This window comes from Amblyraja radiata, chromosome 38 (assembly GCF_010909765.2).
Source record: "Amblyraja radiata isolate CabotCenter1 chromosome 38, sAmbRad1.1.pri, whole genome shotgun sequence".
Taxonomy (NCBI): domain Eukaryota; kingdom Metazoa; phylum Chordata; class Chondrichthyes; order Rajiformes; family Rajidae; genus Amblyraja; species Amblyraja radiata.
The window spans coordinates 7326366-7338496 of record NC_045993.1 but is presented as its reverse complement, the minus strand read 5'-3'; the positions used below and the strand labels follow the sequence as shown (position 1 = coordinate 7338496).

Sequence of the window (12131 nt, the reverse complement as noted above, 5' to 3'; positions counted from 1 at the left end):
TTACATTGCAACCATACAAATTGTTGGTGAGGCCACACAAGGCGTATTGTGTGCATATTCAAAGTGAGCATTAAAAGCATTGAGCTCGTCCTGGAGTGATGTGCTGTAGCCACATGTAGAAAGTGATGGCATGCAAGCTCTGTTGCCGTTGCCAAGTGTATGACTTAGCCTTCAGTTTAGTAAAAAAAGTCTCTTTGCCTTCTTAATGGTAATGGAAAAATCATGAGGATGTTATCAGGTTTGAAGGGCTTGAGTTATATGGAGAGGCTGGATAGGCTGAGATTTTCTTTCCCTATAGTGTAGGAGGTTGTGGAGCCACCTTAAAGACAAGAGGGATGGTCACAGAATAGAGTCGTCGAAACCTAAGGGGCATATATTATTTTAAAAGGGACATTTTGGGCAACTTCTTCATACAGGGGGGGGTGGTGGTATATGGAACTTTCATTTTGTCCAGAGTTATTGCTTTTTGGTCAAGAACCCAAAGGTCCATGGAAAATCGTACAGGCAAGAACTCGCAAATGGGAAAATTCACAGTAGATCCTTTCCTTTATTTTAAATAAAATTCAGGCATTTCTAACCTTCTAGCTTATCGCACAGCCAATGCATGGGAAAATAAAAGCATATAAATGCATTCCTACCTAAATAATTCCACTCTTATGTTGAACAAAAATTGCTATGTTGCGTCCAGTTCAAGGAATGGAATTACTTAGTGCTCTTAAAACACATGCTAGTTTTTTGTTGACCTACTTACTGTAGGCTACATTTCAGAACAAATCAATATCGTCACACAAAGTCCACAAAAAAAGAAAAATCATTCATAATTTTAAACCACTGAAATTGTTTCAACAGTTTTGGAACATTTGGAAACAAAAATGTTTGTCTGCTGGAAAAAAAATCTGAATTTATTTACATTACAGATCTTGGTCTTGATTACCTAACTTTAAGAAAATGTTAGGAGTTAGAGTTAAATTAAGCAATTTTGATACTGATTCATCAGCATAAATCTTTGTTTTGTGGTGATCTTCCTCGTTACAGCAAAAGGAGACATAGTTGACATTATCCTCCACCAGTACAAGTTGAGTGAAACATGGTTTTATTCATAACTTTCCAGTTCTAGTGAATTCTGGATCTGATCCCACCTTGTAATCTCTGTGGTCCCCTTAAACTAGCTCTTTCCTTTCTATGTTCAAACCATTAAAAAAAAAAAGGAATCAGCTCATGTTTTTCCCACAATATCTAAATTTCCAGATTTTTAGCAAATAAATAGGATGACTAAATTTCCCTGAACTAAACAAAAGGAATACTAAAGCCACTGCCATTAGTCCATGTAAGGACTTCACTCCAAAGGCAAAATACTGCAGATGCTACAAATCTGAAACAATTACAGAGATTATTGGAATTGCTCGGCATGTCGGAGTATCTGAGGAAACTAAAAAGTAGTAACATGTGAAGCTGGGAGAATTGTAGGACGGTGACACATTCCCGGATATTCCCAAAGTCCATGTGTGTTGTGTCTGGAACACAGCTAAAAACATGATATCATTCCTGTTACTTCAATGAAAAACAAACCAGTTCTTTAAGGAATCTTCTCATTTGTCCATTAATCATTCACAGAGGTAATGTGCTTCTGATTTCTCAGGACAGATGAAAGACCCTAAATAGCACTCTTTAGATCATTGTTTACCCCGCAGAATCAAACCAAGTGTCTCAGTGTAAAAATATATGCTACAATCATCTCCCTGAAATAAACTCCACATAAGAGGTTGTATACTCGGCTGAAGTAAAAAAGAAAAGCACAGATGAAGGAGGCCATTAGGAATACCTCCTCATTTTTCAGAGACCTTAAATCTCCCACAAAACCATATACAGCTTTTAATAATTCAACTTTTTCCCCCATTCAATCCATCCTACAACTGGATTCTTAATACACACACACACATTTTGTTCACCTGGGCCTCTAACTCTCGTACTGCACGAATGGTTTGGCTTTGTATTACAAACAGAATGTACATAATACTATCAGACAAACATTCATTAGTTTACCCAACATTATAAACTTAGCTTTCTCAATAATTCAGAAGCACTGCTCTCCACTGTTTCTAAGTCTTAGACATTTCCTTTATGATTCATACAAGGTTGGAAGATGAATACAGGTACATAATTTGAACTGAATATTTTTCAATATAATATAGCTGTTCCTACTGCAACAGCTACACTGCAGCAAGTGTGATTGCTTTCAAAACTCAGAACAAGCAAAATAATGCAATGGGAGATTTTTTTTTAAAGGTTACTGACCTCATAAATTTATTTTGCCATAGCTGTTATGTAACCAAGTAAAGGTTAGCAATTTATTGTTTTATTTATTTATATCTGGGATATGCTCTAATATCATTATATGCCATCATAAGATATTTGGGATTTATATTTGTTTATTTACATATTTGTTTATTTACATTCCTAATTTGAGGAAGGACATCCTTGTGATTGAGGCAGTGCAGCGTAGGTTCACGAGATTGATCCCTGGGATGGCGGGACTGTCATGTGAGGAAAGATTGAAAAGACTAGGCTTGTATTCACTGGAGTTTAGAAGGATGAGGGGGTTTCTTATAGACACATATAAAATTATAAAAGGACTGGACAAGCTAGATGCAGGAAAAATGTTCCCAATGTTGGGCGAGTCCAGAAGCAGGGGCCACAGTCTTAGAATATAGGGGAGGTCATTTAAGACTGAGGTGAGAAAAAACGTTTTCACCCATAGAGTTGTGAATTTATGGAATTCCCTGCCACAGAGGGCAGTGGAGGCCAAGTCACTGGATGGATTTAAGAGAGAGTTAGATAGAGCTCTAGGGGCTAGTGGAGTCAAGAGGTATGGGGAGAAGGCAGGCACGGGTTATTGATAGGGGACGATCAGCCATGATCACAATGAAAGGCGGTGCTGGCTCGAAGGGCCGAATGGCCTCCTCCTGCACCTATTTTCTATGTTTCTATATCCAGATAGGTAGACAAGTTTTCAAAGCCCTCTTCGTTTCCCAATACTCAAGCCTTAGAGTGGGCTACAGCGAGGCTCACAAGCTAATTCACAAGCAAGGACAGCTCTCATCAACAGCTCTTATTTGCAGATGTTGGTAATGTGTGGGGGACTCAATCACGAGCTCAGATTCTACCTTTGTTCAAATTCCGAGAAGCTATGACTCTTCAATGTTTCATTTGTGTTAATTCAACCTTTATGATTTACATTCTGCCAAGTAAAATGATGCAATCATTCTATAGAAAGATTGAGAAGCCGATTGTTTACAAATATATTTTCCAGATTTCACTGCATGTGGGTGGAGTCTCATTGAATTTCTGGCCTTTAAGATTTTTGGATCAGATTTTAAATGAGTTCTTCCAAAACCGGCATACAGTTTTAAATATAAAACCGTTAAAGTAATGATATACAATTACCATGAATCATACATCTTATGTTGTTACACACACAACAGAAGATACAGAAATAGACAAATATGTAATGTCTGTTTCCCCCAAAGGGTTCTTCCTCTCCAAAGACTCATGGAAAGACATATTGCAAAAACAAGCAGCTGAATGTAATGAAAGCTAGAAGATTTAGAATTGATGTTATGATATCACAAACTAAAAGACGGTTCATTCAAAAATTGTATAGTAGCAATGCAATACAAAAAGTAACAAGGCAAAATGAAGTGCCTCACCAAAGCAGAATAGAAAGTGTTGGGGAAATGAGATGTCATAAGAATTTGAGAATAACAATATAATGCTATAATTTGGAAACCTGTTGTGCGAAAATGAAATCAAGAGGGTTGAGTGCCGTAGCAATTTACTTCCTCCAAGGGTGATAGAAGCAGAATAGTCTTAAGACAGAAGTCGACAAACTTCTGCCTGACATACTGAATAAGCTTGGTGGGAGGGAGGTGATCATCCATGATCTTACTAAATAAACTGAGAAGACTTGAGGAGCCCAGTAGCCTAATCCTGCTCCTGATTCATACGTGCGTCTGCATTCGCTCAACTCACTTACAATAACGCACTTGGCTTTCTTAATTACTTATTGCATCTGTGAACAAATCAACAAAGAAATAGTATAGAGGCAAGGAAGTTATACTAAACATTAATAATGCACTTGTTAAACTTCAACTGGTGTATTTTCAGTTCTCGACACCATGCTAAGAATGTCAGGGTGCTGAAGTGCTCCAACCACCAGCCTGTGGCCTATAACATTGTGACGTCGTAGTCTCCGGCAAGAAAGTGGCCGAAAGTGTGTGTTCCGATCCATCCCGACTTCGGAGTTTCGATCATCCCGATGTGAGGGCTTGTACATCGGGCCGTCCGTAGCGGCGACTACGGAGGGTTCATGGCCCCGAACACGGGAGAACAAAGGAGGAAGATTAACTGAACGTTATTGACTGAACGTTATTGCCTTCCATCACAGTAATGTTTATGTTAGATTCTATTGTGTATTGTGTTCTTTTTGATTGTGTGGCTGCATGATAACTCAAATTTCACTGTACCTTAATTGGTGCATGTGACAATAAATGTAAACTTGAACTCGAAATTTTGGCACCCAGTTACAAGGTTCTCATCTCTTTTCTGTACTCCATCCCATTGTTATTCAACATCCAGCCTATTACGGCAGTGTCATTTGCAAATTTGTAGATTGAGTTGGATTGGTATTTGGCTGCATTGAAATTAGTGTATAAGGGGTATTATAGGGAGTTGAGAACACATCTTTGTGGGGCACTAGTGTTGAAAATTATCATAGAGGATGATGTGTCACCTATCCTCACTGATTGTAGTCTTTGGGTCATGAGGTTGCAGTTCCCAGGCTGACTCAGAGTTCCACGAGCTTGGAGATGAGCTTGGTTGGAATCACGGTATTAAAGCAGAGCTATAGTCGATGAATAGGAGTCTGATGCAGGTGTCCTTCTTATCCAGGTGTTCCAAGGATGAGTGTAGGGCCAGGGAGATGGCATCAGCCTTTGACCTGTTTTGGCAGTAGGCAAACTGCACGGGATCAAGGCTGCTTGGTAGGCTAGAGATAATGTGTGCCATACCCGGCCTCTCAAAGCATTTCATGACGGATGTCAAGGCCACTGGACAGTAGTCATTAAGGCATGATCTCTTGCTTTTCTTTAGCACCGGGATTTTAATGGTCGTCTTGAAGCAGGCGAGTACTTCAGAACGGAATAGGTTAAAGATGTCCGCTTGGTTCCTATCCTATCCATGTTCTCCAGAGATGCTGCCTGATCCACTGGGTTATGACTGCACTTTGTGTCTTTTTTGTACCTGGATTAGCACTCGAATCACCAAGTTACAGAAGGTTCCCGACCATGTACTGGTAAATGGGATTGGTATCAATGATTCAATTACACTCTATTGTCACATGCACCGTGGGAACAGTGAAATTCTTTGGTTTTGCATACAATCAGGTTAAAGCAGACTTCACCCAGGCAGTACACAGAGTCGTCACACTTCTGGCTTTAACAAAGTTTCCAAAGTTCTTAGTACAGTCTTAGCTTCACGCAGCGGTGAACCGTGGTTGCCGCCGCATGTGGCCGCAGGCGGCCCGCCGGGAGCACTCTGCTGCAATGCAACGCATCCCGGGAGCCTTGCTGGCTACTTGATGAGCAAGATGACATGATGGGTTGTAGGGCCTTTTTCTGCATGACTCCATGAATGCCATTTTAGTATCACTCAGAAAACTATCAAACCAAGGCAATATCTACATTCCAATGTTTCCAACTTCAGCTAAGCAGTTTACAAGTATCACCAAAGGCCTTCTGGAAATAAATTAAAAGAAAAATGTCCACAAAAATTCCCTTTCAAATAACTTGGTTGCCCTCTTGAAAAATGTGAATCAGCTCATCAGACATCAACACTAGTTCTCCCTGATTAAATGAATATCTTCAAGCTGTTCAGTGATTCTATCCTTAATTATAAATTCCAGTAATTTTCTGATCACAGATGTTCAACTAACTGGTCTATAATTCATGGGTTTTCCTTTCACGTTTCTTAAATAGTACAGTACCATGTACAAATGGTATATGATAAACAGGGGGCATTTAAAAATAACAACTGTGCAGAAACGCAAGGCAGACCAGACAGATCTTGCTAAATTAGAAGTTCAACATTTGCACAATTAATTATAGCATAAGAACAGGCTATTCCATCCAATTGGTCTATGCTATACTTGAGCCTCTTCTGCCCAACTTCATTGAACACATCGTCATATCCTTCTGCTTCTTCCTCCTTTATGCACTTGTCTAACATTTCCTTTAATACTTTGTTATCTGCTTTGACCTGTACATACGTCCCTCACTTCTGCCAGGCACAACTTACTAAAAGAGAAATCATTAAAGCCTTTATGAATCGTTTATCAGTCCGTCAGATAGAAACTGATCTTCTAATTCAACTCTACTTCCACAAGACCGCATTTCTAGATTCCTCTTGAATCTTAATCGGAGTCTTTCATATATTCAACAATTGTGAATCCAAACTCTTCAGGAGTGGGGATTTCAAAGATTCTTAAGCAAATAAATGTTGCCACCATTTTAATTTTTCACACCCTCCATTAAGTACATTTTGTTCGCAATGAATAGCAGCAATAAGATTAACAGTAACAGTACAACCCATCATGTCGTCTTGACTGTCTTGCTATACTTCCAAAACTTTTAGCCTCCATCATCCAAAAGGACATGGACACCAAAATCTCTGGGAACACCACTACATCCACGGCACAAATGCTCCATTCTTTGAAACACACTGCCATTTCCTCTTTGTCACAGGGGCAACATGATGCCCCTCTCCACAAAAGTACTCTGGGAGCACATTCATCCCACCCGCTGCCACAGTTCAAGTCTATGCAGTAGAAAATTAGAGGTGGGCAATATATGCACTTTGTGATAAACCAGAAAAAAATCTGCATTCTTACTTTTCACCTGGTAACAATACTTTTCTTAAATACTCATCCTTGGTTCTTGGTTTCATGGTCCTCCAAAATATTCCAAATGGAATTTAAACTGGAGGTGGAAATATCCCATTGATATTTAATACTTCTGTTTACAAGAAGAAATATCTGATCCATGTGCGTCAGTCTGAAGAAAGGTCTCGACCCAAAACGTCACCATTCCTTCTGTCCAGAGATGCTGCCAGTCCGCAGTTACTCCAACATTTTGTGTCCATCTTCGATTTAACACAGCATCTGCAGTTCCTTCCTATGTAATTTGTATGCTATCAAACCTCTTCATATGTTGAAAGGTCTTCTTGGTTTTCTCTTTCCTGAAGAATATTTTGTATTGTTGGACAGAATAACATAACCATTCTAATCAGAATTTAATACTTACCCACTTGACTCTTAACATTGCCAGAGAATTCTAATATAAAGATGAATACAAAGCAGGCCGGTAGGACTTGCTGACAATCAGGATATAAAGGATTAAATCTAGGAATACCAAATATTCACTACTAAACTGACATTCAGTATAAATGCCAGTTGGATCGTCAGGCTACTGCCTATCTGACCTATAACAATGCAAATCAGGCTGTAAAAGAGCAAGATGTCAGGGTGCTGCAGCCTGATTGTTTGTACGATGAGTTTAATGCAATTAGACACATTAACTAACTCAACATATTTGCATTCAATTATTCAAATTAGGATTGTGAATGAGTCCCGAGGTTTATGTTTATCGTGACCTTGGAACATTACAATTTTATCTGTTGGCTTCAACACGTGCTACATGCTTGACATCAAGAAACTTTATCCAAGTCTCTAAGGGTTTTATCTGAATCAATACTGCATGCCATTGGGTCTATTTTAAGACTTTAGAATTGGGGACTGATTTTAAAATAGAGTTTAACATAGTGCTCACTACTGTACAGAAGAAATAAACAAGATCGAGCCGTGGCTCATTTCCACCTACCAATTCTTCCATTACAAAAGCAGACAGTATGTTCTCAACTTCCTACTTTGACATGTGCATAGAAAGAACAGCAAAGCATTTGTGAAAGACAATCAAACCATTTTCAAAAAACTTCCTAAATAAGTATTCTGAATCTTATAATAGAACTGCAAAATTAAGTAATTTCCATTCATCTCAGCTCTTACGACTCATTTATCCATCTGCATTCTGTGAATCCAATTATGTCAAATTACAGTTAACTTTAATGTTTTCCATTCCCGAACTACAGTTTCCACCATAGACCAAACTTGCTTTTTCTACCCCATATCCAAATGGCCCAACTATCAGAGGGTGAAAAATTATTGAAATTTAAGGTCATGTTTTTCAAACTCTGCTCAAATTAGCACCATCATACTAACATTACATTAAGCACTAATTAAGGGGGAGGAGAAATGATGGAAGGGGGTGATGTATGGATGGACAAATGAAGATGGCTGTTGTTTTTAGATGTAAATTATAATGCTGCAGCACATCACTGCAGGAGTTCCTCAGGGCACAGTGTCTTCAGCCTAATCACATTCAATGGCCTCATCAATGACGTTCTTTCAACAAGTGGAGTTGTTTGCACAAAGTCCTTTTGAAACTTATCAATAAAAGATGCAGCCTATGCCTGCCCACAGGAATACCGAAATAACATTTAGGCACAGAATAAAATGTGACAGGAAACATATGTGCAACAGGTACAATGCAATGAGCATTACTCACAAGAGAATCTATACCACATAATGGCAGCATCTCAGTTCAACCCAGACCACTGGTGCCCCATGATCACGTGGGCTTCCTCCTATTGCTCCCGTTTTCTCTCACGTCTCAAAGATGCGCAGGTTGGTGAGTTAATTTGCTACTGGGAAATTCTCAGAGTGTGTGTAGATAAGTGGTAGAATCTGACAATCACTGGATAGAGGAGCGAAAAGAATAAAATAGGGTTAATGTAAGATTAGTAGAAATTAATATTTTAAGGATAGCATGGAGTTGGTGTGCTGCAATGAATGCTCCTGTGTAGCAAGTCTCTATGTGCACGTCTTAACATTCAATGGCATTTCTATTGCTGATTCCGCCACTGTCAATATCCTGGCAGTTACGACTGATCAGAAACAAATGGCCTTGCTCCACAAATACCAAAGCTACCAAAACAGGTCAGAGAATGGGTACCCTATGGCCTTGCTACACAAATACCTCCTGACGCCCCAAACATCTTTCCACCATCAACAAGGCATTAGCTAAGACTGTGAAGGAACACTTACCACCTACCTGAATGACTATGGCACCAACAACTCTCAAGAAACTCAACACTATACAGGATAAAGCAGCAGGCTTGATTGGCACCTCATCCATCAGCCTAAACATTCATTCGCTTTAAAAAGCACAGCAGCTAAGTTCAGATGATTGGAGCAGAATTAGGCCATTTGGCCCAAGTCTACTCCGTCATTCCATCATTTCCTACTTGACTAGTGCAACACCATTTCCCAAATCCGCAACACTCACTACCGAGAAGGACAAGGGCAACAGAGTCATTGGAATACTACCATCTGCAGGTTAGAAGAGGGATATCAAATCAATAACAGGGGGCTTGACACTGAACTGACAGGGAGGCAGGCATCACAGTGCGCAACGAGTGAGAGTTGCAAAATCTTACCCTCTGCTCTTGAAAATTGGCAGCTGCATTAAAATTTCAGCATTATGCTGGAAGAATTAACTGAAAATCCTACATTGTACCTACAAAACATGTGTTTATACAGCCCATTTTCTGAATTTGGTACATTGAATATGCGCATAGTTAAACGCGCATTTTATAAATAGAATTATTAGTCATCATTATTGGCACACACAAATCGAAATTCCATGAAGGGGAACAAAAAGAGGTTATTGAGTTATACAGCATGGAAACAGGACCTTCAGTGCACTTTGTCCATAGTGATCAGGTTGCATTCTGGGTTAATTTCATTGTCTGCATTTGGCCCATATTGAATCCTTCCTATCCAAATACCGTCCAAATGTATTTTAAGTTATAACTGTATGCGCTTCAATAACGTCAGCTGACAGCTCATTCCGGTTACAGAGTACTGTGAGTAAAAAGGTTGCCCCAGATTTCTTTTGAATCTTTCACCTCTCATCTTAAGCCCATGCCCATCAGTTTTAGAATCCACTACCCCGAGGGAAAAAGATAGAGCATTCACTTTATCCATACCCCTCATAACCTTGTACACCCTCAATAATGTCACCCCTCAGCCTCCTGTGCACCCAAGAAATATGTCCCAGTCTCTCTGTTACTCAAGCCCATAAATCCAGGTAACATCCTCGTCAATCTTCTCTGCACCCGTAACAGCTTAATGACACCCTTCCTACAGCTGGGCAACCAGAAATGCACAGAGTATTCCAAGTGTGGTGTCATCAATGACTTCTAGAGCTGCATCATGATGTCCCAACGTTTGTACTCAATACCATTTTCAATGCAAACAAGCTTGACAAATGTCACCCTCACCATCCTGTTCACCTGTGCCACTTTCAGTCCTCACTTTTGTCCCCTGCCTCTGTTCTACAACGCCAAGCACAATATAGAGATGCTTGATAGATAACATTAGATTTCAGTCAAACATAATTATGTGCTCATGCAATGTTTACATGTGCATTTCCAGCAGAGGTGACTGAATTAAGCATACTGCTCCATTAAGCCCACTAATGACGGTCAAAAGCAACATTACCACGGCCATTTGCAGAACCCAGAAAAAAACTCCAGTGTCTAGGATCTTCTTGATTCACTCACTAACTAAACTTGTAAAACAACATAAAAGGATAATATAAAAGGATAAGCACTGAAGTGAGTTAAATATGAGAGTTCCGGACAATGAAAATGCAAACAGTTGGTTAAATTCTGCCTTTTTCTAAGTGATAATTTCGGAGATTTTATGATTTCAAGTTTGCTCATTTCCTGCAGGAAACCTCTGTGGTCACTCTGAAATGAAGGGAATGTCAAAGCATTTTTTTGCCAGGCCTCTGTGTTTAAAATAAAAACATTTCACAACAGTCATGATTACAATTAGGAATTGAAATGTTAAATGTTTACGGCACGGATGTATCCATTTAAAAAACCTGACAATAGACTCATTATAGAAAATAAAATGTCTTTTTGTCAACAGTTTTGTTGCACAATTAACATGCAATTTCTTAGATTTTATTGTGCAATAAAATTAAATAGCAATCCAAAAAAATGTTAAGGGGCAATGGAGTTGTCAGTGATCATTGATAAACCCTCTGCCAAGTGAGTTTGAAACGTTTATTTCCACCATATTAGAGGGAAATAGATTTAGATTTGCTAGATTTAGTAATACAAAAGGGTTGGTTGGCAAAAAAAACAGAAGAGTGGGGTTAAACACAACTCCACCCTCACCCATGGAATTGCAGTAAAGATGGTAAACAGCTCAAGCTCTGAGACATCCAGATAACCAGCAACCTAATTTGGACTCTTCACACTGAAATGGTGATCAAGAAAGCTCATCAGCATATTTACTTTTATAAGTGTCTCAGAACATTCGGCACTTCCATGATGATTCCCTCGAACTTCTACAGATAAGCCATACCTTCCAGAAAATGCCATCATCTCGTTCACTCTCCTTTCCCAAAGGTGCTGCCATGTACCATTAAATTCACCGCATTGGTTATTCTATTCTTGTACTTTTATATTCTTTTGCACTACTTGGTTTTTGCATTAACTTGGACCATTCTGCTGTTTCGCATAAACGTAATTATTGTTGTATTTATCATTACTGTATGCATACTTTTACTCTGAACTTAATATGAACAAAAAATATAATTGGATCCTTGTGCATATCACAATAAACTAACCAGTATTCTGTAATCTGCTGCTTCCTAGACTTTACTGTGCAATGAAATATATTAAATAGAGAGCCAAAGAGATTTTAAGGGCCAATGGATTTGGCTGAATTTGATAAACCAATTAATTTCTTCTACTTTAGATTTAGGTTTATTATTGTCATGTGCACCGAGATATAGTGAAAAGTTTTGTTTTGCATGCTATCCAAACAGATCAGATATACCATACATAAATACAATCGTCAAACTCGTTCAATAGATAAAGCAAAGGGAAAGATAACAGAATTCAAAATATATTTCCCAGCACAGTAGTGCACAACAGCACATCAG

At 39.0% G+C, this 12131-nt stretch overlaps 1 protein-coding gene across 7 annotated transcripts in view; it reads right to left on the bottom strand.

Moving 5' to 3' along the window:
- The window catches only part of LOC116966763 (RNA binding protein fox-1 homolog 2-like), a 209913-nt gene that overhangs the window by 140898 nt on the left and 56884 nt on the right, over positions 1–12131 (bottom strand). The window lies entirely within an intron of this gene.